The sequence below is a fragment of the Oncorhynchus clarkii genome, chromosome 24, assembly GCF_045791955.1.
Source record: "Oncorhynchus clarkii lewisi isolate Uvic-CL-2024 chromosome 24, UVic_Ocla_1.0, whole genome shotgun sequence".
In the NCBI taxonomy this organism is placed as follows: domain Eukaryota; kingdom Metazoa; phylum Chordata; class Actinopteri; order Salmoniformes; family Salmonidae; genus Oncorhynchus; species Oncorhynchus clarkii.
In genome coordinates, this window is record NC_092170.1 from 40,606,344 (window position 1) to 40,631,939 (window position 25,596).

Here is a 25,596-nt window from a genome sequence, read left to right on the forward strand (position 1 = left end):
GTCTCTCTGCCAAGAACAAAGGTGGTGGGTTCTGCTTTATGACCAACAACACATGGTGCGACGAAGGAAACGTACAGGAACCTGAGAGGTTCTGCTCCCACGACTTTTTGCTCTTTTTACCTTCCCAAAAGAGTTCTCAGGGATTATCGCCGTGGCGCCTCAGACCGACACCAAAAAGGCTCTCCAAGATCTTCATTGTTGTATTTCAATTGACCCTGAACAAACTGGAGACTGCATTCTCAGCGGCAGCGTTCATTGTTGCGGGGGCTTTAGCAAATGTAATTTGAGAACCGAGCTCCCAAATTATTATCAACACATCGACTGTCTAATTTGTGGAAATTCTACTCTTGACCACTGCTACACGTCTTTTCGACACGGGTATAAGGCCCTCTCCCGTCCTTCTTCGGCAAATCCGACCATGACTCCATCTTTCTTCATCTTCCCGCCTACAAACAAAAACTCAAATGGGAAGTTCCGGTGGTCAGGTCTGTACAGCATTGAATTGACGCTCCAAGACTGTTTTGATCACGTGGACTGGAATATGTTCCGGGTTGCCTCGGGAGATAACATCAATGAATACGCCGACTCAGTCCCCTGATTCCTAAAAATAATATAATAGCATAGTGCCTGGGTCTGAACTCCTCCCTATGTAACTGGGTCCTGGACTTCCTGATGGGCCGCCCTAAGGTAGGCACTGATTCTTAACATGGGGGCCCCACAAGGGTGCATCTCCTCCAGTATTTCCTGTATTCTAGTTATTTTATTAGGATCCCCTATTAGCTGTTGTAAAAGCAGCAGCTACTCTTCCTGGGCCCCACACAGAACATGAAACATGACATAATGCAGAACATTAATAGACAAGAACAGCTCAAGGACAGAACTACATAAACATTTGTTTAAAGGCACAAGCAGCCTACGTATCAATACATACATACAAACTATCTAGGTCAAATAGAGGAGAGGCGTTGTGTCATAAGGTGTTGCTTTATCTGTTTTTTGAAACCAGGTTTGCTGTTCATTTTAGCAATATGAGATGGAATGGAGTGCCTTGCTATAATGGCTCTGTATACCCACGACTGGTCTCACACAGCTCCAACTACATCAAGTTCACTGATGACACGACATTAGTAGGCCTGATACCAACAATGACCAGACAGCCTACAGGGAGGAGGGAGGCACTCTGACGGCGTGGTGCCAGGTAAACAACTTCTCCCTCAACGTTACCAAAACAAAGGAGCTCGTTGTGGACTTCAGGAGGAACCAGGCTGGACACGCCCCCCCATCCTCATCAACGGGGCCGCCGTGGAGACGGTCAATAACTTCAAATTCCTCGACGTACACGTCTCCGAGAAGCTGGAATGGTCTAACCACATGGACACCACGGTGAAGAAGGCACGACAACGACTCTTCAACCTCAGGATGCTGAAGAAATTCAGGCTGTCCCCGAGGACCCCCTCACAGTGTTCTAAAGGAGCACCATCGAGAGCATACTGTCGGGCTGCATCACAGCCTGGTACGTAAACTCCACCTCCAGTGGACCGCAAGGCTCTTCATAGGCTGATACGTGCAGCCGAAACGCACCATTAGGTGCACACTGCCTGCCCTACAGGACACCTACAACACCAGGTGTCAGGAAGGCCAAGAAGATCATCAGGGACCCCGTTAACCACTCCCTGTTCTTCCTGCTTCCATCACTCAGACACAGGCAGTACTGTATGTGTATCATTTATTATTTATTATTAATAATCATTTGTATTATTTTTATTTCACTTGGTCCCCCCCCACCCCTTCAATTGTCATGCTGCCCCCCCCACTCAATTGTCATGCTGCCCCCCCCCCTCAATTGTCATGCTGCCCCCCCCTCAATTGTCATGCTGCCCCCCCCCTCAATTGTCATGCTGCCCCCCCCCTCAATTGTCATGCTGCCCCCCCCCTCAATTGTCATGTTGTCCCCCCCTCAATTGTCATGCTGCCCCCCCCTCAATTGTCATGCTGCCCCCCCCTCAATTGTCATGCTTCCCCCCCCCTCAATTGTCATCCTGCCCCCCCCCCCTCAATTGTCATGCTGCCCCCCCCCCACTCAATTGTCATGCTGCCCCCCCCCTCAATTGTCATGCTGCCCCCCATTCAATTGTCATGCTGCCCCCCCCACTCAATTGTCATGTTGCCCCCCCCCATCAATTGTCATGCTGCCCCCCCCTCAATTGTCATGCTGCCCCCCCCCCTCAATTGTCATGCTGCCCCCCCCTCAATTGTCATGCTGCCCCCCCCTCAATTGTCATGCTGCCCCCCCCTCAATTGTCATGCTGCCCCTCCCCTCAATTGTCATGTTGCCCCCCCCTCAATTGTCATGCTGCCCCCCCCCCTCAATTGTCATGCTGCCCCCCCCCCTCAATTGTCATGCTGCCGCCCCCTCAATTGTCATGCTGCCCCCCCCACTCAATTGTCATGCTGCCCCCCCCTCAATTGTCATGCTGCCCCCCCTCAATTGTCATGCTGCCCCCCCTCAATTGTCATGCTGCCCCCCCCTCAATTGTCATGCTGCCCCCCCCTCAATTGTCATGCTGCCCCCCCCACTCAATTGTCATGCTGCCCCCCCCCCACAATTGTCATGCTGCCCCCCCCTCAATTGTCATGCTGCCCCCCCCCTCAATTGTCATGCTGCCCCCCCCCCCCCTCAATTGTCATGCTGCCCCCCCCCTCAATTGTCATGCTTCCCCCCCCTCAATTGTCATGCTGCCCCCCCCCCCTCAATTTTCATGCTGCCCCTCCCTCAATTGTCATGCTGCCCCCCCCTCAATTGTCATGCTGCCCCCCCTCAATTGTCATGCTGCCCCCCCCACCTCAATTGTCATGCTGCTCCCCCCCTCAATTGTCATGCCCCCCCCCCTCAATTGTCATGCTGCCCCCCCCCTCAATTGTCATGCTGCCCCCCCCCCTCAATTGTCATGCTGCCCCCCCCTCAATTGTCATGCTGCCCCCCCCCTCAATTGTCATGCTGCCCCCCCCTCAATTGTCATGCTGCCCCCCCCCTCAATTGTCATGTTGTCCCCCCCTCAATTGTCATGCTGCCCCCCCCCCTCAATTGTCATGCTGCCCCCCCCTCAATTGTCATGCTTCCCCCCCCCTCAATTGTCATGCTGTCCCCCCCCCCTCAATTGTCATGCTGCCTCCCCCTCAATTGTCATGCTGCCCCCCCCCCCCCAATAGACATTTATTTACTAATCACTGCTACAGTTAGGATGTTTATAGTGCTATTTATATTCATATTGTATATTTATATTTATATTTAATATTTGTATTTTTATAGTAATTTAAATTCACATTATATATTTATATTGTATATTTACATTTATATTTATATTGAATATTTATATTTTTATTGTAATTTATATTCACATTATATATTTATATTGTATATTTATATTCACATTATATATTTATATTGTAATTTATATTTATATTGTTTATTTATATTCATGTTGTATATTTACAGGTGTGACTGCAGGGTACTGGGTTTAATAGTCACATGTACAGGGTTTAATAGTCACATGTACAGGGTTTAATAGTCACATGTACAGGGTTTAATAGTCACATGTACAGGGTTTAATAGTCACATGTACAGGGTTTAATAGTCACATGTACAGGGTTTAATAGTCACATGTACAGGGTTTAATAGTCACATGTACAGGGTTTAATAGTCGCATGTACAGGGTTTAATAGTCGCATGTACAGGGTTTAATAGTCACATGTACAGGGTTTAATAGTCACATGTACAGGGTTTAATAGTCACATGTACAGGGTTTAATAGTCACATGTACAGGGTTTAATAGTCACATGTACAGGGTTTAATAGTCACATGTACAGGGTTTAATAGTCACATGTACCGGGTTTAATAGTCACATGTACAGGGTTTAATAGTCACATGTACAGGGTTTAATAGTCACATGTACAGGGTTTAATAGTCACATGTACAGGGTTTAATAGTCACATGTACAGGGTTTAATAGTCACATGTACAGGGTTTAATAGTCGCATGTACAGGGTTTAACAGTCACATGTACAGGGTTTAATAGTCACATGTACAGGGTTTAATAGTCACATGTACAGGGTTTAATAGTCACATGTACAGGGTTTAATAGTCACATGTACAGGGTTTAATAGTCACATGTACAGGGTTTAATAGTCACATGTACAGGGTTTAATAGTCACATGTACAGGGTTGGGGGTGTGACTGCAGGGTACAGTGAATATCTTAGGCTCCAACATGCAGGACTATGTGAAATAAATAATTAAAATGGTCTTATAAAACAACAACAATATAAATAAAAATATACAATATAAATATAAATATATAATATGAATGTATTCTCCTCCACCCCTGAACATGTGACTATTAAACACAGTACCCTGCAGTCACACCTCCACCCATGTACATGTGACTGTTAAACACTGAACCCTGCAGTCACACCCCCAACCCCTGTACATGTGACTGTTAAACACTGAACCCTGCAGTCACACCCCCAACCCCTGTACATGTGACTGTTAAACACTGAACCCTGCAGTCACACCCCCAACCCCTGTACATGTGACTGTTAAACACTGAACCTTGCAGTCACACCCCCAACCCCTGTACATGTGACTGTTAAACACTGAACCCTGCAGTCACACCCCCAACCCCTGTACATGTGACTGTTAAACACTGAAACCTGCAGTCACACCCCCAACCCCTGTACATGTGACTGTTAAACACTGAACCCTGCAGTCACACCCCCACCCCTGTACATTAAACACTTTGAATCTCTGAATCTCACTCTTTGTATCACCGACTAAAAAGTGTGCACAGTGTTTGCCTAGCTAGCTGGATTGCTCCTTTTGGAAAAAATGAGTCAATGCAATCTGTTATAAGGCATCACAAATGGAAACTATTTCAGAGTAAATTGGAGCAATCAAGTGAAACTTTTAATGATACGCTTTTAAAACTTCACAACTCCCGTTGACTTAAGTTTGACCTCAACTCTAATGCCTTCACAACAGTCAACAAACAAGAACATTGGGGGGGGGGGGGTCATACTATTGATTTGGAATTTTAGGACCCCTGTAGGTATAAAAAAAAAAGATATATACAATACTGATTTGATCAAATTTAGAATTTAGCCTTTCTACTATAGCTCATAGAAATGCATTGAACATCACACATATCATAAAAGGCAAAAAAGACAGTCAAAAAATAAATCATAAGGAATCACGGTTAAAAGTGGTTTTCCTATATCTAGGAGATACAACACAGCTTCATTAAGAAGTGTTTGTGTTTTTGCACAAACATGTAACATCTCTTTTTGGTTTGAACTAAACTACCTTTACATTGTACTTTCATATCTATTTTTTTAGACCGGTACCGATTACCTTCAGACAAGTCCAATGACACCTGTGGGGGTTGCTGAGCTGAACGGAGAACACCGTCGTGTTTGTGATAGTCCACCCTTTCCGTGGAGTGGTCATAATAGTTTGTAGGTCAAACCGTTTGGACGTTACAGACGTTTTCGTGAGAAGACCAATATTTCGGCATGTCTCCTGGTCTGACAAACACCACTAGAGCTCTGTCACCTTTCACCTCAGATGGTATGTCTCCTGGTCTAACAAACACCACTAGAGCTCTGTCACCTTTCACCTCAGATGGTATGTCTCCTGGTCTGACCAACACCACTAGAGCTCTGTCACCTTTCACCTCAGATGGTATGTCTCCTGGTCTAACAAACACCACTAGAGCTCTGTCACCTTTCACCTCGGATTAATGTCTCCTGGTCTAACAAACACCACTAGAGCTCTGTCACCTTTCACCTCAGATGGTATGTCTCCTGGTCTAACCAACACCACTAGAGCTCTGTCACCTTTCACCTCAGATGGTATGTCTCCTGGTCTAACAAACACCACTAGAGCTCTGTCACCTTTCACCTCAGATGGTATGTCTCCTGGTCTGACCAACACCACTAGAGCTCTGTCACCTTTCACCTCAGATGGGATGTCTCCTGGTCTGACCAAAACCACTAGAGCTCTGTCATCTTTCACCTCAGATGGGATGTCTCCTGGTCTGACAAACACCACTAGAGCTCTGTCACCTTTCACCTCAGATGGGATGTCTCCTGGTCTGACCAACACCACTCTGGCTCTGTCACCTTTCACCTCAGATGGGATGTCTCCTGGTCTGAAAAACACCACTAGTGCTCTGTCACCTTTCACCTCAGATGTGGATTGAGACACATCCAATGCATCTCTAGGATTTTGATGGGAATTATTTTATTATGTTACTTAGATTGACACACCAGTGTGTTAATCGATTTTAGGCGGCTAATTCACCATGGCCGTCGTTCTCTTGAAAGGCAATTTGAAAAGCAACGAGGCAATTTTTCTACTTCCCCAGAGTCAGATGAACTCATGAATACCATTTGTTATGTCTCTGTGTCCAGTATATACAGTGGGGAGAACAAGTATTTGATGCACTGCAATAAAATTAAATAAAATGCAAATTAATTACTTCAAAATCATACAATGTGATTTTCTGGATTTTTGTTTTAGATTCCGTCTCTCACAGTTGAAGTGTACCTATGATTAAAAAAAATACAGCCCTCTACAGGCTTTGTAAGTAGGAAAACCTGCAAAATCGGCAGTGTATCAAATACTTGTTCTCCCCACTGTAGGTAGTTTCGCTAGCCAATCCCAACTAGCGACAGAGGATTGACTGGAGGTCTGTGGTATCTACTAGCATGCTTAATAGGCATTCATAGAGGACCTCACCGGTTGGTGCTGAAGTGAGGAGGGTAAAAAAATATGGCATCTATAGAGTATTTTCCATAGACAGTCTGGAGCAGTGAGATACGTCAGTAACTGAGATGGGACAATAGGGAATTCTCCTCTATAACGGTTGGAATGTGAGCCGCTGCTCTGTGCTCAGGAGAAACTTCCTGTATGTGTGTACTAGAAGACAATCACACAGAGTTAACGGGTTAATATGGCATCTGCAACTAAATATCCATGTCTTATGTGGTACCACGTTGTTGAAGCCCATTCGTCATTCATTCAATCAAATGCCCACATAGTAACCTTGCATGGTTTGGTTTGGTGGCTTGGTGTGAGCCAGAACAGCTCATAGGAGCAGAGGTCCATCTCCTGTTTGTGTAGCGTGAGGCAGCTTGATGTACAACTACACCCCCTGGACAGGACACTAGTCTATTGCAGGGCCTTACCCCCTGGAAGGGACACTATTCTATCGCAGGGCCTTACCCCCTGGACAGGATACTAGTATATCACAGGGCCTTACCCCCTGGACAGCACCCTAGTCAATTGCAGGGCCTTACCCCCTGCACAGGACCCTAGTCTATTGCAGGGCCTTACCCCTGGACAGGACACTAGTCTATCACAGGGCCTTACCCCCTGGACAGGATCCTAGTCTATTGCAGGGCCTTCCCCCTTGGACAGGACCCTAGTCTATTGCAGGGCCTTACCTCCTGGACAGGACACTAGTCTATTGCAGGGCCTTACCCCCTGGACAGCACCCTAGTCAATTGCAGGGCCTTACCCCCTGCACAGGACCCTAGTCTATTGCAGGGCCTTACCCCTGGACAGGACACTAGTCTATTGCAGGGCCTCACCCCCCAATGTAATCTCCTTAATGCTGAGCGCCAAGCAGAAACGCATCAGGTCCCATTTTTATAGTCTTTGGTGTGACTCAATCAGGGATTGAACTCAAAACCTTCCAGTGTGGACACTCTAACCACAAGGTACTAACTTGGAGTGTTTGTGTATTTTTTTTCAATTCTGTGTTTGCAGAGTTTATCTTCCATCGTGGATAATTAAGAGGGAACCTAAACATGTGATTTTCCCATTCGTTCCTGTTCTCCCAAGTACAATTGAGAGAAGGGCAGATGTCAAATAACTGCAGTTTTTTTATGGATTTTACAACAAGCTTCTGAAAAGTGAACTCTATTGTTTCAGAGGGTGTGTGGGAGGACGGTGGCTCTTCGTGACAAAAGTAGACTAGTCAAACTGACTCCTTTAAAAAAACACCAATGACTTTGTTTATCCATCTTTGTCATTTAAGGTGAACTTATACCACCTGTAGAGCTTCTATTCTATCCAGCTTTCCATCTGAGATGTCTATCTCCAGCGCAGGGAACAGCAGGGGTCCTGGTCTCAGGGATTGCACATCACAGGCAGGGGAAGACGGAACCTGTTTGGCCTCTCTGTAGCAGAGACCAGCACTGTTGATGTTCTATCGTGCTCTCTGACTGAAGGCCCAAGTCCCTCTGATGACAAAAGACCTGCCCACCAAACAACCCCTCACCCACTATACCTTAACTCAACCCCTGTAACGTCTACGCTGGGAGTCAGGAAGCAGGTGAAGAAAGTGAGTTTAATAATGAGAATAAGGCAGATAAACAAAACAGGAGAAGCGTACTGAACATAACTAATACTGCCTGAAGACTGAGGCTACTGAGGGCTAAATAAAGGGGAAGTAATCAAGGTACGGATGAAGTCCAGGTGTGCATAATGATGGGGAGCAGGTGTGCGTAATGATGGGGAGCAGGTGTGCGTAATGATGGGGAGCAGATGTGCGTAATGATGGGGAGCAGGTGTGCGTAATGATGGGGAGCAGGTGTGCGTAATGATGGGGAGCAGGTGTGCGTAATGATGGGGAGCAGGTGTGCGTAATGATGGGGAGCAGGTGTGCGTAATGATGGGGAGCAGGTGCGCGTAATGATGGGGAGCAGGTGTGCGTAATGATGGGGAGCAGGTGTGCGTAATGATGGGGAGCAGATGTGCGTAATGATGGGGAGCAGGTGTGCGTAATGATGGGGAGCAGGTGTGCGTAATGATGGGGAGCAGGTGTGCGTAATGAAGGGGAGCAGGTATGCGTAATGATGGGGAGCAGGTGTGCGTAATGATGGGGAGCAGGTGCGCGTAATGATGGGGAGCAGGTGTGCGTAATGATGGGGAGCAGGTGCGCGTAATGATGGGGAGCAGGTGCGCGTAATGATGGGGAGCAGGTGCGCGTAATGATGGGGAGCAGGTGCGCGTAATGATGGGGAGCAGGTGTGCGTAATGATGGGGAGCAGGTGCGCGTAATGATGGGGAGCAGGTGCGCGTAATGATGGGGAGCAGGTGTGCGTAATGATGGGGAGCAGGTGTGCGTAATAATGGGGAGCAGGTGTGCGTAATGATGGGGAGCAGGTGTGCGTAATGATGGGGAGCAGGTGTGTGTAATGATGGGGAGCAGGTGTGCGTAATGATGGGGAGCAGGTGTGCGTAATGATGGTTGCCAGAACCGGCAGTGGTTTGGAGACCGGCGACGTCAAGCACCGGAGAGAGGGAACGGGAGTAGGCTTGCCAGTACCCCCCTCCCCCCTCCCAAATCCCGAAGCCGACCCCCATATATCAGGAGTCCAGTAGAGACCTGACGGCATGGGCAGGGGACCCATCGATGTCCAGGGGAGGCGGAGGGGTGTCGCGGGGTACAGCATCAGCATAAGGACCAGGAACCACCGGCCTAAGGGGGGAAACATGAAAAGAGTCTGAGATCCGGTAGTTGGTGGAGTGTTGTAAATGGTAAGTTCATTCATTAACCCTCTGGAGGAGGATTGGGCCCCACAAAATGGGGGCTAAGATTCCGGCAGGGCCGGCTGAGAAGAGACGTTTCTGGTGGAGAGCCAGACGCAATCACCAGGATGAAACACGGGTGCGGTGACAATCCTCCAGATGTTGTCTGGTTTGGAGTAAGATTAGGAAAATGGTTAAGGAATGTTTAGAGAGTTCAAATCATTATTGCTATTTTTTTCTTCATGGCTAGATGGTAATATAAACTCTCAGATAATATACAGCCTTGTCATCTCTCCACTGTGGGTATAGAGCCCCATTCAAGACCTCCTCTCATCTCTAACTCATTGTCACTTAACTCTAATCAGCTTGACTCCTTTGAAGTTCAGTCAGTTTTCCACAAAGCAGAATGTTTGATGTTTGTCCTGCGCTTGGTCCACATCACAGGAGCCAAGGGGGTGTTTGTTATGGCAGCCAATCTGTCAGGCCATGCTATACACAGCTCCCCATCTAACCTCAACACATAGGGTGCATTCCGCTGTCCCAAGTGTTGTTGACACATGCCTGAACTTACTACGCCTGGATAGGTATTTTACATATCAGCTAACCACATCATATGCTATAGCAATGTGTCAGGTCTATTACTCCGTCTGAGCAGGTGAATTAGAACTCAATCTTTAGACACATCTAGAGTTGTGTAAGTCTGTCTGACGAAACAGATCTATGTGATGCCAGGGACTGGGTTAGGGTTATGGGGATGCCATGGATAGGGTTAGGGTTATGGGGATGTCAGGGTCTGGGTCTGGGTTATGGGGATGCCAGGGTCGGGGTTAGGGTTATGGGGATGCCAGGGTCTGGGTTAGGGTTATGGGGATGCCAGGGTCAGGGTCTGGGTTATGGGGATGCCAGGGTCTGGGTTAGGGTTATGGGGATGCCATGGATAGGGTTAGGGTTATGGGGATGCCATGGATAGGGTTAGGGTTATGGAGATGCCAGGGTCAGGGTCTGGGTTATGGGGATGCCAGGGTCTGGGTTAGGGTTATGGGGATTCCAGGGTCTGGATTAGGGTTATGGGGATGCCAGGGTCAGGGTTATGGGGATGCCAGGGTCTGGGTTAGGGTTATGGGGATGCCAGGGTCAGGGTTATGGGGATGCCAGGGTCTGGGTTATGGTGTTGCCAGGGTCAGGGTTATGGGGATGCCAGGGTCTGGGTTAGGGTTATTGGGATGCCATGGATAGGGTTAGGGTTATGGGGATGCCATGGATAGGGTTAGGGTTATGGGGATGCCAGGGATAGGGTTGGGGTTATGGGGATGCCATGGATAGGGTTAGGGTTATGGGGATGACTTGGATAGGGTTAGGGTTATGGGGATGCCATAGATAGGGTTATGGGGATGCCATAGATATGGTTATGGGGATGCCAGGGTCTGGGTTAGGGTTATTGGGATGCCATGGATAGGGTTAGGGTTATGGGGATGCCATGGATAGGGTTAGGGTTTTGGGGATGTCATGGATAGGGTTAGGGTTATGGGGATGCCATGTATAGGGTTAGGGTTATGGGGATTCCAGGGTCTGGGTCAGGGTTATGGGGATACCAGGGTCAGGGTTATGGTGATTCCAGGGTCTGGGTTATGGTTATGGGGATACCAGGGTCAGGGTTATGGGGATACCATGGTCTGGGTTATGGGGATGCCAGGGTCTGGGTTATAGGGATGCCAGGGTTAGGATTGTGGGGATGCCAGGGTTAGGGTTATGGGGATGCCAGGGTCTGGGTTATGGGGATGCCAGGGTTAGGGTTAAGATTGTGGGGATGCCAGGGTTTAGGATTAGGGTTATGGGGATGCCAGGGTCTGGGTCAGGGTTATGGGGATACCAGGGTCAGGGTTATGGGGATGCCATGGTCAGGGTTATGGTGATTCCAGGGTCTGGGTTATTGTTATGGGGATGCCAGGGTTAGGGTTAAGATTGTGGGGATGCCAGGGTTTAGGATTAGGGTTATGGGGATGCTAGGATTAGGGTCAGGGTTATGGGGATACCATGGTCCGGGTTATGAGGATGCCAGGGTCTGGGTTATGGGGATGCCAGGGTTAGGATTGTGGGGATGCCAGGGTTAGGGTTATGGGGATGCCAGGGTCTGGGTTATGGGGATGCCAGGGTTAGGGTTAAGATTGTGGGGATGCCAGGGTTTAGGATTAGGGTTATGGGGATGCTAGGATTAGGGTTAGGGTTATGGGGATGTTAGGGTTAGGGTTGTGGGGATGCCAGGGTTAGTTTTGTGGGGATGCCAGAGATATAGTTAGGGTTGTGGGATGCCAGGGTTAGTTTTGTGGGGATGCCAGGGATATAGTTAGGGTTGTGGGATGCAGGGTTGGGGTTAGGGTTGTGGGATGCCAGAGCAGTGCAGTGACCATTGGAAAAAGTAGTATTTCTACTTGCACATCCTCATCTGCACATCTATCACTCCAGTGTAATTTGCTAAATTGTAATTACTTTGCCACTACTGGCCTATTTATTGCCTTACCTCCTTATTTCATTTGCACGCACTGTATAAAGATTTTCTATTGTGTTATTGACTGTACGTTTGTTTATCCCATCTGTAACTATGTGTTATTGTTTTTGTCGCACTACTTTGCTTTATCTTGGTCAGGTCGCAGTTGTAAATGTGAACGTGTTCTCAACTTACCTACCTGGTTAAATAAAGGTGTTCTCAACTGGCCTACCTGGTTAAATAAAGGTGTTCTCAACTAGCCTACCTGGTTAAATAAAGGTGTTCTCAACTAGCCTACCTGGTTAAATAAAGGTGTTCTCAACTAGCCTACCTGGTTAAATAAAGGTGTTCTCAACTGGCCTACCTGGTTAAATAAAGGTGTTCTCAACTGGCCTACCTGGTTAAATAAAGGTGTTCTCAACTAGCCTACCTGGTTAAATAAAGGTGTTCTCAACTAGCCTACCTGGTTAAATAAAGGTGTTCTCAACTGGCCTACCTGGTTAAATAAAGGTGTTCTCAACTGGCCTACCTGGTTAAATAAAGGTGTTCTCAACTAGCCTACCTGGTTAAATAAAGGTGTTCTCAACTAGCCTACCTGGTTAAATAAAGGTGTTCTCAACTAGCCTACCTGGTTAAATAAAGGTGTTCTCAACTGGCCTACCTGGTTAAATAAAGGTGTTCTCAACTGGCCTACCTGGTTAAATAAAGGTGTTCTCAACTAGCCTACCTGGTTAAATAAAGGTGTTCTCAACTGGCCTACCTGGTTAAATAAAGGTGTTCTCAACTGGCCTACCTGGTTAAATAAAGGTGTTCTCAACTAGCCTACCTGGTTAAATAAAGGTGTTCTCAACTAGCCTACCTGGTTAAATAAAGGTGTTCTCAACTAGCCTACCTGGTTAAATAAAGGTGTTCTCAACTGGCCTACCTGGTTAAATAAAGGTGTTCTCAACTAGCCTACCTGGTTAAATAAAGGTGTTCTCAACTGGCCTACCTGGTTAAATAAAGGTGTTCTCAACTAGCCTACCTGGTTAAATAAAGGTGTTCTCAACTGGCCTACCTGGTTAAATAAAGGTGTTCTCAACTGGCCTACCTGGTTAAATAAAGGTGTTCTCAACTGGCCTACCTGGTTAAATAAAGGTGTTCTCAACTGGCCTACCTGGTTAAATAAAGGTGTTCTCAACTAGCCTACCTGGTTAAATAAAGGTGTTCTCAACTGGCCTACCTGGTTAAATAAAGGTGTTCTCAACTAGCCTACCTGGTTAAATAAAGGTGTTCTCAACTAGCCTACCTGGTTAAATAAAGTTAAAATAAATAAATAAATAAAAAAAGGAGGAGAATTAACAGAGTGGGTAGAGGAGGAGAATTAACAGAGTGGGTAGAGGAGGAGAATTAACAGAGTGGGTAGAGGAGGAGAATTAACAGAGTGGGTAGAGGAGGGGAATTAACAGAGTGGGTAGAGGAGGGGAAGTAACAGAGTGGGTAGAGGAGGAGAATTAACAGAGTGGGTAGAGGAGGAGAATTAACAGAGTGGGTAGAGGAGGAGAATTAACAAAGTGGGTAGAGGAGGAGAATTAACAGAGTGGGTAGAGGAGGGGAATTAACAGAGTGGGTAGAGGAGGAGAATTAACAGAGTGGGTAGAGGAGGGGAAGTAACAGAGTGGGTAGAGGAGGGGAAGTAACAGAGTGGGTAGAGGAGGAGAATTAACAGAGTGGGTAGAGGAGGGGAAGTAACAGAGTGGGTAGAGGAGGAGAATTAACAGAGTGGGTAGAGGAGGAGAATTAACAGAGTGGGTAGAGGAGGGGAATTAACAGAGTGGGTAGAGGAGGGGAAGTAACAGAGTGGGTAGAGGAGGAGAATTAACAGAGTGGGTAGAGGAGGAGAATTAACAGAGTGGGTAGAGGAGGGGAAGTAACAGAGTGGGTAGAGGAGGGGAAGTAACAGAGTGGGTAGAGGAGGGGAATTAACAGAGTGGGTAGAGGAGGGGAAGTAACAGAGTGGGTAGAGGAGGGGAAGTAACAGAGTGGGTAGAGGAGGGGAAGTAACAGAGTGGGTAGAGGAGGGGAAGTAACAGAGTGGGTAGAGGAGGGGAAGTAACAGAGTGGGTAGAGGAGGGGAAGTAACAGAGTGGGTAGAGGAGGGGAAGTAACAGAGTGGGTAGAGGAGGGGAAGTAACAGAGTGGGTAGAGGAGGGGAAGTAACAGAGTGGGTAGAGGAGGGGAAGTAACAGAGTGGGTAGAGGAGGGGAATTAACAGAGTGGGTAGAGGAGGGGAAGTAACAGAGTGGGTAGAGGAGGGGAAGTAACAGAGTGGGTAGAGGAGGGGAAGTAACAGAGTGGGTAGAGGAGGGGAAGTAACAGAGTGGGTAGAGGAGGGGAAGTAACAGAGTGGGTAGAGGAGGGGAAGTAACAGAGTGGGTAGAGGAGGGGAAGTAACAGAGTGGGTAGAGGAGGGGAAGTAACAGAGTGGGTAGAGGAGGAGAATTAACAGAGTGGGTAGAGGAGGGGAATTAACAGAGTGGGTAGAGGAGGGGAAGTAACAGAGTGGGTAGAGGAGAATTAACAGAGTGGGTAGAGGAGGAGAATTAACAGAGTGGGTAGAGGAGGGGAAGTAACAGAGTGGGTAGAGGAGGGGAAGTAACAGAGTGGGTAGAGGAGGGGAATTAACAGAGTGGGTAGAGGAGGGGAATTAACAGAGTGGGTAGAGGAGGGGAAGTAACAGAGTGGGTAGAGGAGGGGAAGTAAAAGAGTGGGTAGAGGAGGGGAAGTAACAGAGTGGGTAGAGGAGGGGAAGTAACAGAGTGGGTAGAGGAGGGGAAGTAACAGAGTGGGTAGAGGAGGGGAAGTAACAGAGTGGGTAGAGGAGGGGAAGTAACAGAGTGGGTAGAGGAGGGGAAGTAACAGAGTGGGTAGAGGAGGGGAAGTAACAGAGTGGGTAGAGGAGGGGAATTAACAGAGTGGGTAGAGGAGGGGAAGTAACAGAGTGGGTAGAGGAGGGGAAGTAACAGAGTGGGTAGAGGAGGGGAAGTAACAGAGTGGGTAGAGGAGGGGAAGTAACAGAGTGGGTAGAGGAGGGGAAGTAACAGAGTGGGTAGAGGAGGGGAATTAACAGAGTGGGTAGAGGAGGGGAATTAACAGAGTGGGTAGAGGAGGGGAATTAACAGAGTGGGTAGAGGAGGAGAATTAACAGAGTGGGTAGAGGAGGGGAAGTAACAGAGTGGGTAGAGGAGGGGAATTAACAGAGTGGGTAGAGGAGGGGAAGTAACAGAGTGGGTAGAGGAGGGGAAGTAACAGAGTGGGTAGAGGAGGAGAATTAACAGAGTGGGTAGAGGAGGGGAAGTAACAGAGTGGGTAGAGGAGGGGAAGTAACAGAGTGGGTAGAGGAGGGGAAGTAACAGAGTGGGTAGAGGAGGGGAATTAACAGAGTGGGTAGAGGAGGGGAAGTAACAGAGTGGGTAGAGGAGGGGAAGTAACAGAGTGGGTAGAGGAGGGGAAGTAACAGAGTGGGTAGAGGAGGGGAAGTAACATAGTGGGTAGAGGAGGGGAAGTAACAGAGTGGGTAGAGGAGGGGAAGTAACAGAGTGGGTAGAGGAGGGGAAGTAACAGAGTGGGTAGAGGAGGGGAAGTAACAGAGTGGGTAGAGGAGGGGAAGTAACAGAGTGGGTAGAGGAGGGGAAGTAACAGAGTGGGTAGAGGAGGGGAAGTAACAGAGTGGGTAGAGGAGGGGAATTAACAGAGTGGGTAGAGGAGGGGAAGTAACAGAGTGGGTAGAGGAGGGGAAGTAACAGAGTGGATAGAGGAGGAGAATTAACAGAGTGGATAGAGGAGGGGAAGTAACAGAGTGGGTAGAGGAGGGGAATTAACAGAGTGGGTAGAGGAGGGGAAGTAACAGAGTGGGTAGAGGAGAATTAACAGAGTGGGTAGAGGAGGAGAATTAACAGAGTGGATAGAGGAGGAGAATTAACAGAGTGGATAGAGGAGGGGAAGTAACAGAGTGGGTAGAGGAGGGGAATTAACAGAGTGGGTAGAGGAGGGGAAGTAACAGAGTGGGTAGAGGAGAATTAACAGAGTGGGTAGAGGAGGGGAAGTAACAGAGTGGGTAGAGGAGGGGAAGTAACAGAGTGGGTAGAGGAGGGGAAGTAACAGAGTGGGTAGAGGAGGGGAAGTAACAGAGTGGGTAGAGGAGGGGAAGTAACAGAGTGGGTAGAGGAGGGGAAGTAACAGAGTGGGTAGAGGAGGGGAAGTAACAGAGTGGGTAGAGGAGGGGAAGTAACAGAGTGGGTAGAGGAGAATTAACAGAGTGGGTAGAGGAGGGGAAGTAACAGAGTGGGTAGAGGAGGGGAATTAACAGAGTGGGTAGAGGAGGGGAAGTAACAGAGTGGGTAGAGGAGGGGAATTAACAGAGTGGGTAGAGGAGGGGAAGTAACAGAGTGGGTAGAGGAGGGGAAGTAACAGAGTGGGTAGAGGAGGGGAAGTAACAGAGTGGGTAGAGGAGGGGAAGTAACAGAGTGGGTAACAGAGTGGGTAGAGGAGGGGAATTAACAGAGTGGGTAGAGGAGGGGAAGTAACAGAGTGGGTAGAGGAGGGGAATTGGGTAGAGGAGAATTAACAGAGTGGGTAGAGGAGGGGAAGTAACAGAGTGGGTAGAGGAGGGGAAGTAACAGAGTGGGTAGAGGAGGGGAAGTAACAGAGTGGGTAGAGGAGGGGAAGTAACAGAGTGGGTAGAGGAGGGGAAGTAACAGAGTGGGTAGAGGAGGGGAAGTAACAGAGTGGGTAGAGGAGGGGAAGTAACAGAGTGGGTAGAGGAGGGGAAGTAACAGAGTGGGTAGAGGAGAATTAACAGAGTGGGTAGAGGAGGGGAAGTAACAGAGTGGGTAGAGGAGGGGAAGAAACAGAGTGGGTAGAGGAGGGGAAGTAACAGAGTGGGTAGAGGAGGGGAAGTAACAGAGTGGGTAGAGGAGGGGAAGTAACAGAGTGGGTAGAGGAGAATTAACAGAGTGGGTAGAGGAGGGGAAGTAACAGAGTGGGTAGAGGAGGGGAAGTAACAGAGTGGGTAGAGGAGGGGAATTAACAGAGTGGGTAGAGGAGGGGAAGTAACAGAGTGGGTAGAGGAGGGGAATTAACAGAGTGGGTAGAGGAGGGGAAGTAACAGAGTGGGTAGAGGAGAATTAACAGAGTGGGTAGAGGAGGGGAAGTAACAGAGTGGGTAGAGGAGGGGAAGTAACAGAGTGGGTAGAGGAGGGGAAGTAACAGAGTGGGTAGAGGAGGGAAAGTAACAGAGTGGGTAGAGGAGAATTAACAGAGTGGGTAGAGGATGGGAATTAACAGAGTGGGTAGAGGAGGGGAATTAACAGAGTGGGTAGAGGAGGGGAAGTAACAGAGTGGGTAGAGGAGGGAAAGTAACAGAGTGGGTAGAGGAGAATTAACAGAGTGGGTAGAGGATGGGAATTAACAGAGTGGGTAGAGGAGGGGAATTAACAGAGTGGGTAGAGGAGGAGAATTAACAGAGTGGGTAGAGGAGGGGAAGTAACAGAGTGGGTAGAGGAGGGGAAGTAACAGAGTGGGTAGAGGAGGGGAAGTAACAGAGTGGGTAGAGGAGGGGAAGTAACAGAGTGGGTAGAGGAGGAGAATTAACAGAGTGGGTAGAGGAGGGGAATTAACAGAGTGGGTAGAGGAGGGGAATTAACAGAGTGGGTAGAGGAGGAGAATTAACAGAGTGGGTAGAGGAGGGGAAGTAACAGAGTGGGTAGAGGAGGGGAAGTAACAGAGTGGGTAGAGGAGGGGAAGTAACAGAGTGGGTAGAGGAGGGGAAGTAACAGAGTGGGTAGAGGAGAATTAACAGAGTGGGTAGAGGAGGGGAATTAACAGAGTGGGTAGAGGAGGGGAAGTAACAGAGTGGGTAGAGGAGGGGAAGTAACAGAGTGGGTAGAGGAGGGGAATTAACAGAGTGGGTAGAGGAGGGGAATTAACAGAGTGGGTAGAGGAGAATTAACAGAGTGGGTAGAGGAGGGGAATTAACAGAGTGGGTAGAGGAGGGGAAGTAACAGAGTGGGTAGAGGAGGGGAAGTAACAGAGTGGGTAGAGGAGGGGAAGTAACAGAGTGGGTAGAGGAGAATTAACAGAGTGGGTAGAGGAGGGGAATTAACAGAGTGGGTAGAGGAGGGGAAGTAACAGAGTGGGTAGAGGAGGGGAAGTAACAGAGTGGGTAGAGGAGAATTAACAGAGTGGGTAGAGGAGAATTAACAGAGTGGGTAGAGGAGGAGAATTAACAGAGTGGGTAGAGGAGGGGAATTAACAGTGTGGGTAGAGGAGAATTAACAGAGTGGGTAGAGGAGGAGAATTAACAGAGTGGGTAGAGGAGGGGAAGTAACAGAGTGGGTAGAGGAGGGGAAGTAACAGAGTGGGTAGAGGAGAATTAACAGAGTGGGTAGAGGAGGAGAATTAACAGAGTGGGTAGAGGAGGGGAAGTAACAGAGTGGGTAGAGGAGGGGTAGTAACAGAGTGGGTAGAGGAGGGGAAGTAACAGAGTGGGTAGAGGAGGGGAATTAACAGAGTGGGTAGAGGAGGGGAATTAACAGAGTGGGTAGAGGAGGGGAATTAACAGAGTGGGTAGAGGAGGGGAAGTAACAGAGTGGGTAGAGGAGGGGAATTAACAGAGTGGGTAGAGGAGGGGAATTAACAGAGTGGGTAGAGGAGGGGAATTAACAGAGTGGGTAGAGGAGGAGAATTAACAGAGTGGGTAGAGGAGGAGAATTAACAGAGTGGGTAGAGGAGGGGAATTAACAGAGTGGGTAGAGGAGGGGAATTAACAGAGTGGGTAGAGGAGGGGAATTAACAGATTGGGTAGAGGAGGAGAATTAACAGAGTGGGTAGAGGAGGGGAATTAACAGAGTGGGTAGAGGAGGGGAATTAACAGAGTGGGTAGAGGAGGGGAATTAACAGAGTGGGTAGAGGAGGAGAATTAACAGAGTGGGTAGAGGAGGGGAATTAACAGAGTGGGTAGAGGAGGGGAATTAACAGAGTGGGTAGAGGAGGGGAATTAACAGAGTGGGTAGAGGAGGGGAATTAACAGAGTGGGTAGAGGAGGAGAATTAACAGAGTGGGTAGAGGAGGGGAATTAACAGAGTGGGTAGAGGAGGAGAATTAACAGAGTGGGTAGAGGAGGGGAATTAACAGAGTGGGTAGAGGAGGAGAATTAACAGAGTGGGTAGAGGAAGGGAATTAACAGAGTGGGTAGAGGAGGAGAATTAACAGAGTGGGTAGAGGAGGGGAATTAACAGAGTGGGTAGAGGAGGAGAATTAACACAGTGGGTAGAGGAGGAGAATTAACAGAGTGGGTAGAGGAGGAGAATTAACAGAGTGGGTAGAGGAGGAGAATTAACAGGGTGGGTAGAGGAGGGGAATTAACAGAGTGGGTAGAAGAGGGGAATTAACAGAGTGGGTAGAGGAGGAGAATTAACAGAGTGGGTAGAGGAGAATTAACAGAGTGGGTAGAGGAGGGGAATTAACAGAGTGGGTAGAGGAGCAGAATTAACAGAGTGGGTAGAGGAGGGGAATTAACAGAGTGGGTAGAGGAGGAGATTTAACAGAGTGGGTAGAGGAGGAGAATTAACAGAGTGGGTAGAGGAGGAGAATTAACAGAGTGGGTAGAGGAGGAGAATTAACAGAGTGGGTAGAGGAGGAGAATTAACAGAGTGGGTAGAGGAGGAGAATTAACAGAGTGGGTAGAGGAGGAGAATTAACAGAGTGGGTAGAGGAGGAGAATTAACAGAGTGGTTAGAGGAGGAGAATTAACAGAGTGGGTAGAGGAGGGACACTGGAGAAGGGTTAGACATATTTCTGGTCCGTGGCAGGAATTTCTGGCCACATGATATCCAAAACCTTGTTAGAAAACTTGAACGTTCAGAAAACTCAAGCTGAACATGGAAAATTGAAGTCCATTAGAGAGAAGATCAAGTGCGCTGCCTAAAGTCACTGTTGATTATAATGACGTTGCTGCTACCATGGATATGGGGGAAACTTGTTATTTCTCTTAAAGCTATAAAATTCTCAAATAACTCAATAAGGGAAAACTGTGGACCACACGCTTCATGTGGGCCAGAGTCCAGTAGGGGCCTTTAGGTGAGAACCCCCTCCCCCCACATACACACACACACACACCCTCTCGCATTCAAACGTGTATACACACACACACACACACACACACACCCACACACACACCCTCTCGCATTCAAACGTGTATACACACACACACACACACACACACACACGCCCTCTCGCATTCAAACGTGTGTACACACACACACACACACACTTGTTCATGGATCAGTGTCCCTCTCTGTATCTGCCGTGAGGTCGGAATTTCACGCCAGCGTTCCAGAATCCTCACCTCCATCTTCCAGAAACAAGGGAGGGATTAATCTTCCCGTTACCCATCCAGGGCTGCTTCTCCCTGTGTTGGGGATCCCCTGCTCAGTACCATTCAATTCCAAGGTGGAGTCTGACCCCAAAAATAATTTGTTCACTGGAGTAATGTGGTTGTGTCAAAATATGCCATGCTCTTACAATGAGTAGCATTGTTTCACCAGAGAAAAATATTTACAAGTGATTTAGTGCCCAGAGCCAAAGAGGTCCATTAAAGGTACAGTCAACCTCAAGGTTTCAAATGGTTCCATTTCTCAGAGGATCAAACACAGCAGTATATATAATTGGGTCATATCTCTGGGAAGCTGGCCCTGGGGGACAGGAAGTACTTTCATGGGGGTTCTTTGTCCTGATTGGGCCCATATGTGGGGTTGAGCGTCTGAGCATAACCAGGTGGGTTGATTTCTGCACCTTTACCACCCCAGTCAGTCCCCAGACACTACCCTTTAGCACCCCAGTCAGTCCCCAGACACTATCCTTTACTACCCCAGTCAGTCCCCAGACACTACCCTTGATTATCACCAGTCAGTCCCCAGATCATACCCTTGATTATCACCAGTCAGTCCCCAGACACTACCCTTTACCACCCCAGTCAGTCCCCAGACACTACCCTTTACCACCCCAGTCAGTCCCCAGACACTACCCTTGATTATCACCAGTCAGTCCCCAGACACTACCCTTGATTATCACCAGTCAGTCCCCAGACACTACCCTTTACCACCCCAGTCAGTCCCCAGACACTACCCTTTACCACCCCAGTCAGTCCCCAGACACTACACTTTACCACCCCAGTCAGTCCCCAGACACTACCCTTTAGCACCCCAGTCAGTCCCCAGACACTACCCTTTACTACCCCAGTCAGTCCCCAGACACTACCCTTGATTATCAACAGTCAGTCCCCAGACACTACCCTTTACCGCCCCAGTCAGTCCCCAGACACTACCCTTTACCGCCCCAGTCAGTCCCCAGACACTACCCTTGATTATCAACAGTCAGTCCCCAGACAGTACCCTTTACTACCCCAGTCAGTCCCCAGACACTACCCTTGATTATCACCAGTCAGTCCCCAAACACTACCCTTGATTATCACCAGTCAGTCCCCAGACACTACCCTTTACCGCCCCTGTCAGTCCCCAGACACTACCCTTTACCACCCCAGTCAGTCCCCAGACACTACCCTTTACTACCCCAGTCAGTCCCCAGACACTACCCTTGATTATCACCAGTCAGTCCCCAGACACTACCCTTTACCGCCCCAGTCAGTCCCCAGACACTACCCTTGATTATCACCAGTCAGTCCCCAGACACTACCCTTGATTATCACCAGTCAGTCCCCAGACACTACCCTTGATTATCACCAGTTGTTCCCCAGATACTACTCTTGATTATCACCAGTCAGTCCCCAGATACTACAATTGATTAGCCCCAGTTAGTCTCCATACATTTAGGAAGCACATCAAAGCTCTCCTGGTTGGTTGAGCTCTAAGGGGAACAAGCTGTCACACAACCCGACACCCCCAATTATGTACATCAAGAACCACGTTTTCAGACAGGAAAGGTTGATTATTTTATTCAGGCAGTTTTACCTTTCCCACTCTCAGCTGTACAGGCCAGAAGTGATTAGAGAAGTGGTTCAGGAGTCAGAAGCCACATGGACAACCAGACTGCAAGGTTGTGGGCAGGTAGGGAGCAGCTACGGGGGAGGTGGGGAGCTGGTAAGGGGGAAGAAAAGGGGTAAGTAGGGGGGATGGTAGGGGACATGTGTGGGGGGGAAGGTAGGGAGTCAGAAAGGGGACATGTAGGGGGGCAGGTAGGGGGGAAGTATGGGGGAAGGTAGGGGCAAGTAGGGGGGCAGGTAGGGGGGCAGGTAGGGGGGAAGGTAGGGGGCAGGTAGGGGGGGATGTAAGGGACAGGTAGGGGGGCAGGTAGTGTGGCAGGTAAGGGACAGGTAGGGGGGAAGGTAGGGGTTAGGTAGTGGGATAGGTACGGGGGCAGGTAGGGGACAGGTAGGGGAGCAGGTAGGGGGGAAGGTAGGGGGCAGGTAGGGGGGCAGGTAGGGGGGAATGTAAGGGACAGGTAGGGGGGCAGGTAGGGGACAGGTAGCGGGGAAGGTAGGGGGCAGGTAGGGGGGCAGGTAGGGGGGAATGTAAGGGACAGGTAGGGGGGAAGGTAGGGGTTAGGTAGTGGGATAGGTACGGGGGCAGGTAGGGGACAGGTAGGGGAGCAGTTAGGGGGGAAGGTAAGGGCATGTAGGGGGGAAGATAAGGTCATGTAGGGGGGAAAGTTGGGGGGCAGGTAGGGGGGGAGGTAGGGGGCAGGTATAGGGGAAGGTAAGGTCATGTAGGGGGAAAGGTCATGTAGGGGGTTAGGTCATGTAGAGGGGAAGGTAGGGGAGGAAGGTTGGGGACAGGTAGGGGGGCAGGTAGGGGGCAGGTATAGGGGAAGGTAAGGGCATGTAGGGGGGAAGGTCATGTAGGGGGTTAGGTCATGTAGAGGGGAAGGTAGGGGAGGAAGGTTGGGGGCAGGTAGGGGGGCAGGTAGGGGGCAGGTATAGGGGAAGGTAAGGGCATGTAGGGGGGAAGGTCATGTAGGGGGTTAGGTCATGTAGAGGGGAAGGTAGGGGAGGAAGGTTGGGGACAGGTAGGGGGGCAGGTAGGGGGCAGGTATAGGGGAAGGTAAGGTCATGTAGGGGGAAAGGTCATGTAGGGGGTTAGGTCATGTAGAGGGGAAGGTAGGGGAGGAAGGTTGGGGACAGGTAGGGGGGCAGGTAGGGGGCAGGTATAGGGGAAGGTAAGGGGCAGGTAGGGGGCAGGTATAGGGGAAGGTAAGGGGCAGGTAGGGGGCAGGTATAGGGGAAGGTAAGGGGCAGGTAGGGGGCAGGTATAGGGGAAAGTATAGGGGAAGGGCATGTAGGGGGAAAGGTCATGTAGGGGGTTAGGTCATGTAGAGGGGGAGGTAGGGGAGGAAGGTTGGGGACAGGTAGGGGGCAGGTATAGGGGAAGGTAAGGGCATGTAGGGGGGAAGGTCATGTAGGGGGTTAGGTCATGTAGAGGGGAAGGTAGGGGAGGAAGGTTGGGGACAGGTAGGGGGCAGGTAGGGGGGCAGGTAGGGGGGAAGGTAGGTGGACAGAGTGAACAATGAACCTGTTTAGTATTGGTGGTAGTTATAATAGATGATAAACAAAGAAGATCACGATGAGGATAAAAATGAGGAGGAGGAAGATGAAGATGAGGAGGAGGAGGAGGATGATGAGGAGGAGGATGAAGATGAGGAGGAGGAGGAGGAAGATGAAGATGAGGAGGAGGATGATGATGATGAGGAGGATGAAGATGAGGAGGAGGAGGAGGAAGATGAAGATGAGGAGGAAGATGAAGACAAGGAGGAGGATGAATATGAGGATGAAAATGAGGAGAAAGAAGGAGGAGGAGGATGAAGATGAGGAGAAGGTGGAATATGAAGAGGAGTCAGATGAAGATGAGGTGGATGATGAAGAGGTGTAGGATGACAATGAGGAGGAGGTGGATGATGATGAGGAGGTAGAGGAATATGAGGAGGGGGATGAAGAGGAGGTGGGGGATGAAGATGAGGAGGAGGTGGGTGATGAAGCTGAGGAGGAGGATGAAGAGGAAGTGGAGGACAAAGAGGAGGTGGAGGATGAAGATGAGAAGGAGGAGGGGGATAAGGAGGAGTGGAGGATGAAGATGGGAGAAGGATAATGAGGAGGAGGAGGAGTATGAAGATGAAGAGGAGGTGGAGGATGAAGATGAGGAGGAGGGGGATGATGAAGAGGAGGACGAGGTGGATGAAGATGATGAGGAGGTGGATGAGAATGAAGATGTGGAGGACAAAGAGGAGAAGGATGAAGAGGAAGATGAGGAAGAGGTGGATGAGGATGAAGATGAGTAGGTGGAGGATGAAGAGGAGGTGGAGGATGAAGATGAGGAGGTGGAGGATGAAGATGAGGATGTGTAGGATGAAGATGAGGAGGAGGATGAAGATGAGGAGGAGGATGAAGATGAGGTGGAGGATGAAGATGAGGTGGAGGATGAAGATGAAGATGAGGTGGAGGATGAAGATGAGGAGTGAGGATGAAGATGAGGTGGAGGATGAAGATGAGGTGGAGGATGAAGATGTTTGTTGCACTGATTTTGGATGGTGTAATTGGCAAGCACAAACAGTTGTGTTTTCTCTGACCAAATACCAGTGCAGATTAATAATCACTGCCTCTCTTGTCCTGACATGTCCATCAGATGGATCACTGCCTCTCTTGTTCTGACATGTCCATCAGATGGATCACTGCCTTTCTTCTCCTGATGTAACAGTATAACTTTAGTCAACTTTTCTGTCCCATAGGGGCTCTCCAGAGACACAGGAAGACCACTTTTCTGACCCATAGGCTCTCTGAAGGAGACACGGGAAGTAAACTCTTCTGTCCCATAGGGTCGCTCCAGAGACACAGGAAGTCAACTCTTCTGTCCCATAGGGTCTCTCCAGAGACACAGGAAGACCACTTTTCTGTCCCATAGGGTCTCTGAAGGAGACACAGGAAGTCAACTCTTCTGTCCCATTGGGTCTCTGAAGGAGACACAGGAAGACAACCCATCTGTCCCATAGGGTCTATCCAGACACAGGAAATTGCTGTCACTTCCAATGCCATGGAAATAACTCAGAACCAGCCTTGTGTTCAAACCACTCACCACACTTTCCACGGCAGTTCATTGACGCCATGGGCCTTGAGTTCAGCTGGAGAAACATTACACACTTGCATTCCTCCTATGTCCCTTGGGTTGAGGATCTGACCTACTCATTCTCCTCTTTAGGAGCATGTTTCCATGTTCTGTAGAAATCTCATTGTTTCCAGTGGGTGGGAGGATGAAGCCCAGGTCTGAGGGCAGATGAAGGGGATAGCATATGTTGAAATGAAACATTCCACAACCCTGACACAGACCCCTTCCACAGAGACCATGTTCTGAGCTCTACTAGATCCACCTTGCCAGAATCTCCTCAGAGTTCTACTGTGGCCTAAGATTCTATCAGTGGTGGAAAAAGTACCCAATTTTCATACTTGAGTAAAAGTAAAGATACCTTTAAAAGAAA